The sequence below is a fragment of the Cnephaeus nilssonii genome (assembly GCF_951640355.1).
Source record: "Cnephaeus nilssonii genome assembly, chromosome: 20".
Classification (NCBI taxonomy): Eukaryota; Metazoa; Chordata; class Mammalia; order Chiroptera; family Vespertilionidae; genus Cnephaeus; species Cnephaeus nilssonii.
The window spans coordinates 36,194,668-36,205,109 of NC_137091.1; the positions used below are offsets into that span (position 1 = coordinate 36,194,668).

The following is a 10,442-nucleotide window of genomic DNA, read 5'->3' on the forward strand; positions in this document are numbered from 1 at the left end:
TCTCTTATTCCTTTGATCAACAATGTTTACTGGGAACCTACCAGGAATAGGGAATGGGCAATGCACCAAGTATAGGTAAGTGGGAAAGAATCCTGGCCTTAATTTTTCCTGTTTCCTATACATATTGAAAGAAGTAAATTTTCCTCAAGTATTGCATTGCTGTATCCTGCAAATTTCAACATGTAGTCTTCTCTTTGTCATTCATTACTAATGATAATTTGCCTTTTAATATAAAAATATTTATAGTTATATTTTAAATTTCCATATAGAAAAAAATGCATTTAGACTAAGGCTTTGTTATTTTCTAATTATCCAGAACAGAAGCCATATGGTGTGCCCTATGTAATTTTTTTTAATGTCTTAATATATCATCCAGGTCTTCACCCTGACCTCAGAGCTACCCACTTTTATTCTACTGGGGTTCTTTACATTATGAATCTTCTGATGGGACAAAAATGTAAGCTATGACAAAAGTTTGTTTTTAAATTTTTCTCCAGAAGGAATTACTTACCATTCTTCAATAAAGGCATGGATTAAGATGTTCATATAGTCACTGAACCCCAGAGGCTTTCCTCTTGTATAATCTCCAGTAATACACACTTATGAAAATAAAAATGCTTATTAATAATAAAGGCAACTCTTATCTAGCAGACTTTCAATACAATACAGACACTGTTCTATGGGATATAATGTAATTATTTAATCTTCACAATGCTACTAAAAATATGGTGTTAATATTACCAACTTATGAGAAAACTTAGACATAGTTAAATAATTTGCCCTATAAAATATAAGTTATAGTGGTGAAGGCAAATAAAGACTAAATATTGGTTAAATCCTTTCCCACTCTGATTCAGTTCAAGTTAATTTTAGAAAATGAGTTTGCAAATCTGAACAAGATTTGGGCAGGGTAAACTAATTTTCTACAATTTTAATATTAATATAGCCTTCATTAAGTGTGACTATCAGATAAATAACTTGTTAGCTAAAGCAAATTGGTGTCCCATATATATGCCATTTAAATTATAAATCTTTTATTTCCCTAAAGGTTAATGACCCTGATATTGAGAAAGATTTAAATGATTAATGTCTCTAACATATTTGCTGCCTTCACACTTTCCTTACATTCATGAAGGTTTTTGCTCATGCACCAATTGAACTCTGATATCAAATGAATTTTAAAACACAAATAAACGCTTCCAATTCCTAACACTTAGAAGGTTTCTCATCAGTAACAAATGCTCGATAAATTGTGGCCCTTAAATAAAGACTTTATATCCACAGTACAAACTCTGTTATTAAATTATTATCCTCAACTGCTTTCCCACATTCCTTATAATCACAGGGGGTTTTGTTTGTTTCTATTTTACTAGTATGAACTTCAGATTACAATTAAATTCTGAACCTTCCCTCATGTCTTCATTCCTCTATGCTGCATGAATTTTTTGATGTTGACTAAGGTGTGAGCCACGAATAAAGGCTTTTCCACATTGCTTACATTCATAAGGTTTCTCACCAGTGTGAATTTTCTGGTGTCGATTAAGTTCTGAGCTGCGACCAAAGGCCTTCCCACATTCCTTACACTCATATGGTTTTTCACCAGTATGACTTCTCTGGTGATGAATAAGTTCTGACCTTCTAATAAAAGCCTTCTCACATTCCTTACATTTATGGGGTCTCTCACCAGTGTGAATTTTTTTATGTCGAATAAGTTCTGTGCTACAAGTAAAAGCCATTCCACATTCCTTACATTTATAGGGTTTCTCACCACTGTGAGCTCTCTGATGTCGAGTAAGTTCTGAGCCACGGCGAAAGGACTTCCCACATTCCTTACATTTATATGGTTTCTCACCAGTATGAACACTCTGATGTCGAATAAGATGTGAATCAGAGATAAAAGCTTTCCCACACTCCTTACATTTATGGGGTTTCTCACCAGTGTGAATTCTTTGATGCAGATTCAGTTGTGAGGCACAACTATATGCCTTTCCACATTCTTTACATTCATAGCGTCTTTCACCAGTATGAATTATTTGATGAAGACTAAGCTGTGTATCATAACGAAAAGCTTTACCACATTCCTTACATTTATGGGGTTTCTCACCTGTATGGATTCTCTGATGTCGAAAAAGGTGTGAGGGACGAGTGAAGGCTTTTCCACATTCCTTACATTCATAGTATTTCTCATCTGTATGAATTCTCTGATGTAAATTAAGTTGTGAGGTAGATGGAAATGCCTTCTCACACTCCTTACATTTATAGGGTTTCTCACCAATATGAATCCTTTGATGTTTTGTAAGTTGTGAGCTAGAATGAAAGGCTTTCCCACATTCTTTACATTTATGAGCTTTCTCACCAATATTAATGCTCTGAGGTTTAGTACTTTCAGAGTCATGAATAAAGGCACATTTCTCATGTTCATTACTTTTCTTTCTTTCATGAATTCTTTGATGTTTAATCAAGTCTGATCTACTATTAAAGGCTTTACCATAGTCTCCACATTTAGAGCTTTTTTCCTTATTATGACTGCTTTCATGTTGGAGGGGGTATGCTTGGTAACTGAAAGCTTCCTTACATTTCTTGCATTCACATTTCACTCCAGTATGAATTATCTGAGGAAGTCTATTGACTGTACACTGAATAGAAGGAGACCTTTCTTCAGAGGTCATTACCACTGGTCTGAAATGTCCATCCTGTTGTTTCTCCAAGTAGCATTTGATTTCACTATTATCTTTGACCCTGGTGCACACAAGGTTAGAACTTATAGGTCTTTTTGTTATCTTTGGTTGCAATGATTTAATTTCATAACTGCCCTCCTTTGGAGACAAATTCTTGGTTTCTCTTCTGGACTCCCAATCTGTAAGATAACAAGAAAATAGGAGGTATTTTTTATTGCAGGAAAAAAGGAAAGCTTTTCTAAGGTAGAAATTACAAACTAAAAATAGCAAATAAATAGCTCTTAAGATTGCTTTGCAATTAAAAAAAACCACAGGGGGCAGGGGAAAATGAGAACAGAGAAAATGAGGTGGACTTACAGAAGTAGTAGTTCTTTGGAGAAGTGTCTATTTAGGTCCTTCACCCATTTTTTAAATTGAATTACCTGTCTTCCTTTTGTTAAGTTGTATGAGTTCTTTATATATTTTGGAAATTAACCTCTTGTCAGATGTATCACTGATATATATGCTCACCCATATCGTGGGATCCCTTTTCATTTTGTTATTGGTTTCTTTTACTGTGCAGAAGCTTTTTATTTTGATGTAGTCCCATTTGTTTACATTTTCCTTTGTTTCCCTTGCCCTAGAAAATGTATTGGCAAACATCTATAATAATAACATCTATGCTAATTAGACTGGACAGCCGAATGACCTTTTGGATGAAGCCAGGGCTGTGGGCTGAGGGCAGCTGCCATGGCTGCGAGAGCCGAGCCCCTTGCACGAATTTCGTGCATTGGGCCTCTAGTATTGCTATAAGAGATGTCTGAAATTTTGCTACCTATGGTTTTCTCTAGGATTTTTATGGTTTCAGACTTACATTTAAGTCTTTTATCTATTTTTAGTTTATTTTTGTGTATGGTGTAAGTTGGTGGTCTAGTTTCATTTTTTTTTTTTTTTGCATGTACCTGTAAATTTATCCCAACACATTTATTGAAGAGACTGTCTTTACTCCATTCCTTACTCCATTCCTGTCAAATATTCTCCAAAGAGGACACAGATTAACCAAAGAAATTATATGCATAACCCATGGACATAGGAGGTGGTAGATCTGGGGGTAGGGTGGAGGGTGTCAATGGGGATAAAAAGGGGACATCTGTAATACTTTTAACAATAAAGATTAAAAAAAAAATTAATTTAAAAAAATGGTTCTTCACCTCTGGTAAGAAGCTGAATCAGCTGAGGAACTTGTAAAATACAATGTCGAGGAACCGTCTAAGATCAACTAAACAAGAATCTAAAGGAGTAGGACATTACAACTAACAGCAAGTCCTCCCATTTCTAGCCTCAAAATATATCCAGATTATGACTACTTCTATCAGTATCTTTACCACCTGTCCAACCATACTAAGATTAACATCCTCTCTAATAAAATGGTAATATGCAAATTAACCATCACTCCGCTACATAAGCCATGCCCACCAGCCAAGCCACGCCCACCAACCAATCAGGGCGAGTATGCAAATTAACCCCAATCCAAGATGGCTACAGCCACAGAGAACAAGGTTTCCCAGGTAACAGAGCAAGCCAAGCTTTCCATAGCCGTTGCAGGCCTAAGCCTCCACTCAAGCTACAAAGTTTCAATTATAGAAGGTAAACAAATTCAAACAAATGGCGGCAGAATGGAGCTTGAGAGAGCAGGCCAGGGTTGCCGGCGGCAACAGGGGAAGCAAAGCTTTCCGCACACCCTGGCCGGGCTCACCCGCTTAAGGCTACAAAGTTTCAATTGTAGAAGGTGAATTAACTGCCACAGAAATGGCTGCCAGAGCCCCAGGCTTGGCTCCGCTCCAGGCTACAAAGTTTCAATTGTAGAAGGAAAATAAATTCCAGATACCAGGGCCTCCCCTTGGGTTGCCAGGGGGCGTGGCCGGCCTGCAAACCACCACAGGCCCCTCGCTCAGGCCGCCGCACACCCCAAGGGAACCCCCACCCTTATCTGTGACACCCTTCAGGGCAAACCAGCTGGCCCCCACCCGTGCACCAGGCCTCTATCCTATTTAATAAAAGAGTAATATACAGATTGATCATCACTGCAACACACAATATAGCTGCCCCATGTGGTCAAAGATCCTGCCCCCATGTGGACACAAGATGGCCACCACAAGATGGCCAGCAGGGGAGGACAGTTGGGAGGCACCCGGCCTGCAAGGGAGGGCAGTTGTGAGGGACCAGGCCTGCAAGGGAGGGCAGTTGAGAGGGACCAGGCTTGCAAGGGAGGGCAGTTGGAGGTGATCAACCCTGCAGGAGAGGGAAGTTGGGGGCAAACAGGCTGGCAGGGGAGCAGTTAAGCATCAACCAGGCTGGCAGCGGAGTGGTTAGGGGGTGATCAGGCTGGCAGGCAGAAGCGGTTAGGGGCAATCAGGAAGGCAGGCAGTTGGGAGCCAGCAGTCCTGGATTGTGAGAGGGATGTCCGACTGCCCGTTTAGGCCCGATCCCGGTGGGATCGGGCCTAAACGGGCAGTCGGACATCCCTCCAGGAGTCCCAGATTGGAGAGGATACAGGCTGGGCTGAGGGACAACCCCCTGCCGTGCACGAATTTCATGCACCGGGCTTCTAGTCTATAATAATAAAAGTATAATATGCTAATTAGACAGGTTAGCTGAACAACCTTCCAGATGTCATTCCGATGTCCTTCTGGATGAAGCTGCAGTGGCGGGGGCCAAGGCAGAGACGGTTAGGGGCAATCAGGCAGGCAGGCAGGCAGAGGAGGTTAGGGGCGATCAGGCAGGCAGGTGAGTGGTTAGAGGTGATCAGGTAGGCAAGCAAGCAGTTAGGGACAATCAGGCAGGCAGGTGAGCAGTTAGGAGCATCAGACAGGCATGAAGAGTGCTTAGGGACGATCAGGCAGGCAGGCAGAGGTGGTTAGGGGCGATCAGGCAGGCAAGTGAGCTGTTAGGAGCCATGGGTCCCAGATTGTGAGAGGGTGCAAGCTGCGCTGAGGACCCCCCCCCCCCGCAATGCATGAATTTCGTGCACCGGGCCTCTAGTACTATCATAATGGGTCTCCCTACTTTCACTGTTGCCTTCCTAATATTTCATGCCTAATACAATAACTAGCGTATCCTTGTTAAGATAAATTAGATCATATCATTCTTCTGCTCAAAAACCTCCACTGAATTTCTTTCTCAGGAAGAGTAAAAATAAAAGTTTTTATGTGGTCTACAGTGTCTTCCCTGAATTTTTGCATTACCTTTCTGACCTCATTGCCTATCTCCTCCCTTTAGCTGACTCTGCTCTTGCTCTTGACCAATGAGATGTTCTTCAAACTTGTCAAACACACCCCTGCTTCAGAATCTCTGCCTGGAAATATCTTCCCTAAGATATCAATATGACTTATTCAATTACTTCATTCTGACCTCTAATCAAATGGCAACTTATGAGATTACTCTTTATAAAATAGAACCCTCATCACTCTTTTATAGTGCACTTTCATCATATGCCAAGTAACTATTTCCCTGACATTATTATGAAGATTTTCAAACAATAAAAACAATAAAAAAAATTAGACCATGAACCCCCATATTCCAGACATCAGATGTCAGAAGATGATGTTACTTTAAATATTGGGGAAAACAATCTTATAGTTGAATCTTGTGATGACCCCTCATGCACTAGATAGGTGAAGGCCACACCTTCATTACTAGAACCTGAGGCGGGGTGGAAATGAGCTCCTATAGCTCTGAATCCTCAACTTACAAACTGGTACAAGAGTAAAATGAAATTTTATGGGTCAAAACTACTGTAATCTGGATGTCTGTAACACACAACAAAACTATATCTTAACTCCTATACTGGCTTCTTGCTGATACTCAATTCATGAAGCCCATTTTCTCTCCAGAGCTTTTGTGCTTATTGTTCTCTCTCCCTTGACACTCCCTCCCTGCTGCATCTTCAGAAATCTCCTTTTCTCCCTGCTTTCAGGTCGCCCCTGGCTCCAATATTATTTCTTCAGAGGACCATCCCCAACACAATCCAATATTACAGAATCACCTCTCACCATTCTCTAACTTAAATGAAGTAAGATTTTTTTTTCTTCAAAATGTACTGTTATTTAAATAACATTACATATGTATCTACTTTGTCCATTTTTTTCCCACTGGAAGTACAATAAACTTCATGAGACAGGGCCTTTCACTTTTTTCACTGTTGTATAAGCAATAAGAAATTGTTGAATGTTGACCAATAGATAACTCTAAATGCAAAACAGAAGACAGGAGATTGATTTCAGAGTGGGAACCTTGGTAAACTTACATTTTCCTACAAAAACAATAAAAAGACTGCAAAGAAACAAACAAGCAAACTTGGGGAGATAATTAGGATCTGATATTTTAATTTAAAATTGTGGGGCTATTCCCATTTCCCCTTTCACCAGCTCATTGACACAGCTGATAGCCGATTTGCAGCCAATGGATAAGTCTGATCTCTTCTGGAGTCCCATTAAAAGCACCACAATCCATCCAATATTTTTTCAGAACTTATAGCTCTCTGGAAAATATATTCCCAAGTTGTTGTTACTATTTAATTTGAATCAGGGCTCAACTAGGATGGGAGAGTGGAGGGATGGGAAGTTCTATCCCACAGCATTACTGAAAACAATAGCAAGCAATGGCAACATAGGAGCTGACTAAGGCTCTAATTTCAGTTGGGGCAACCAATAACAAGAGGGGAATTTGAAAGGAAATCTTAAGAACTAGGTGACCACAGAAAACTAAAAATTTCCAACAGGTTCCTAGGAATATAAAAAGCCCAATCAGCCCTAGCTGGTTTGGCTGTGGATAGAGCGTCGGCCTGCGAACTGAAAGGTCCCAGGTTCAATTCCAGTCAAGGGCACATGCCCTGGTTATGGGCTCAATCCCCAGTGGGGGACTTGCAGGAGGCCGCCGATTCATGATTCTCTCTCATCATGGATGTTTCTATCTCTCTCTCCCTCTTCCTTCCTCTCTGAAATCAATAAAAATATATTTTTTAAAAAGCCCAATCATTCATATTTGCCTAACTTTGAGGTCCTGTGAAATTATAAAGTGCATGCTAAGACTGTAATGTAAGTTGCCTAAAGTTTTAAGGTCAGCTTTCTCACATAGATTTCCTTTGCAAAGGGTAGAAGAAATATAGGCAAGGCATTTAAAGAAATCTTCTAACCAATCATTGACTTACCACCAATTTACAATGACCCATGAGTAACCCCCAGGAAACCAAGCTAAAAAATAAAAACAAGAACTTAAAAAAAAAAGCTACTGTAAAACTTAGAGGCTGCAAACTACAGAGAACAGGCGGGACAAAATTAGCCAAAGAAAAGTGCTAAATCAAAGAAATAAAACAACTAAAAAACAAATCAAGGAAACAACAACTAAAGATACCAGACCTGTGACAATACATTATCCAAAATGTCTACATTTGCCAAAAAAGATGAGACATACAAAGATACAGGGAACATGCCACATACACAGAAAACAAAAAGGAACCAACAGACAATATCCCTGAAGGAGCACAGTTAATGCACTTACTTAGGCAAACACTTGAACTAAGCTATTATTAATATACATATTTGCTGAAAGAACCAAAGAAAGTCATATATAAAGTATAAGTTAAAAATGACAGTGGAGTATCCCATCCAAGTACTAACCAGGCCCGAAAAATGACAGTGGAGTAAGTGAATGCTCCCAGGACCAAACTGTAATCACAAAACACAAACACACACACACACACACACACACACACACACTTTGAATAATCAACTGAAGACTAGCTGGATAACCAAAATAACCAAGGATGGAAAGAGGAGACCTCATTGAGATTGAATGGAAGGGAAGAGGCGTGAAAGGAGTGGCCAAGCTCCCACAGACAGCACCTGACGTTCAGGAGAGATATCTCAGCTATGGGGCGTTTCCACTGACAACTCTGGGGTCTAATCCCCAAGCTGGACTCCCTGGAAGAGAGCACCAGAACTGAGAAAGGTAGCCACATAACATCTGGCAGTGAAAAGCAGCAGGGTTGCTGTCTGCCAGGGAGAGAAGGCTGGAAATACAGGCACCCTCTTAAAGGGCCATGGCAAAAAATTTTGTGTGTAGCCACTCATCTTGGGCTCCGGCAGAGGGAGGGCAGTTGACGGGAGCTATGTGAGTAAAAGCCAGGGTTGGGGACTCTGGGGTTAGAGCTCAGAAGACAGGCACCCCAGCTTCCTGTCTGGGTCATTCCCTCATACTGCGGAGGTCCTCTATCTCATGTAGACATTAGCTATCCGGGCGGTTACTGCTTGGGAGAAGACAAGTGAAGGACATAACAAGAGATAATGAAGGCCACTTCATAATACTAAAGGGAGCAATCCAACAAGAAGAAATAACTCTGGTAAACATATACACACACAATACAGGAGCACCCAAATACATAAAAGAACTCCTAGAGGATATCAAGGGAGAGATTAACAGCAATACACTCAGAGTGGGAGACTTTAATACCCCACTATCATCATTGGACAAATCCTCTAAACAAAAAAATCAGCAATGAAACATCAATCCTAAATGACTCATTAGACCAGATGGAATTAATTGACATTTTCAGAACATTTCACCCCAAAGCCACAGAATATACATTCTTCTCAAGTGCACACGGACTATTTTCAAAGATAGACCATAAGCTGGGACATAGGCAAAGTCTCTTCAAATTCAAGAAGATAGAAATCATACCGAGTTATCTTCTCAGATCACAGTGGTATAAAACTGGAAATCAACTACAATAAAAACAATCCAAAAAAATCTAACACATGGAGACTAAACAGCATGCTATTAAACAATGACTGGGTTACCAGAGAGATCAAGGAAGAAATAAAAAACATCATGGCAACAAATGACAATGGAAACACAACAATCCAAAATCTATGGGACACAGCGAAAGCAGTCTTGAGATCTCAGGCTTTTTCAGGGAGCTTCCTCCCAACATCTCAGAAATGCTGCCTTCTCACAGTCACACCTGCCATGGCCTTCTCCATACAAGTCACCATCACTCACCTGGGCACCATTCTTTTGCCTCCTTCTTTTTAACAATCCAGGGTTCTTTCCCCTGTTCCAATAAGGAGATCACATCTGGCTTAGAATCAGAAAGTCCTGCTCAAGGTAAAAAAAAAAAAAAAAGGATGTTGTGGGTGTCCCAGAATTAAAATCAATCCATGATTATCAAGAAAGAAGTGTAAGTAGTTTAAGGGTGAAGGTCAGAGGAATGAAAAAGATAAAGTTGTAAAATGGAGCAGCCAAGTTTTAACTTCACAAGAAACAACTATTCTTTGGTAAGCAAGAATCATTAATTCAGCCAGGCACTTGAAAAAGCACTCACAAGAAATTGATAACAAAGAACATAAAAATTCCAGAAGGCCAATTCTGAATTTTGAGGGGCAGATAAACTTACCCAGTGAGATCAGGTTGTTATAATTTTCCAACATTATATCTCTGTACAAATCCTTTTGGGTAGAGTACAAGCATTCCCACTCCTTTTGAGAGAAGAAAATGGCCACATCTTCAAACTTCAAGCCCTGAAACCAGAGATAAATATACTATTTGGGATATTAATGGACAAAATCTTAGAATAAAAGAAAATGGAGAAAGCAATTCAGTAAGGAAATTGCTTGGGAAAATAGGCTATGCTGGACCCTTCAACATGGATGGGTCAGTGTAGAAACAAGAGTGATCAGAGCACACATTATTCTTGGTGCATATATCATTCTTAAACATGCCTGCAAC

General features: G+C 40.0%; 1 long non-coding RNA gene across 1 annotated transcript; it reads right to left on the reverse strand.

Annotated features, from left to right (window-relative positions):
* Window positions 1–725: 725 nt before the first annotated feature.
* LOC307115965 lies at window positions 726–10,230 on the reverse strand. The gene is made up of 3 exons (XR_013815164.1): window positions 10,111–10,230; window positions 9,717–9,812; window positions 726–2,857 (listed from the first exon to the last, which is right to left on the reverse strand). It is a non-coding gene; the product is annotated as an uncharacterized lncRNA (long non-coding RNA).
* Between the last annotated feature and the right edge of the window lie 212 nt (window positions 10,231–10,442).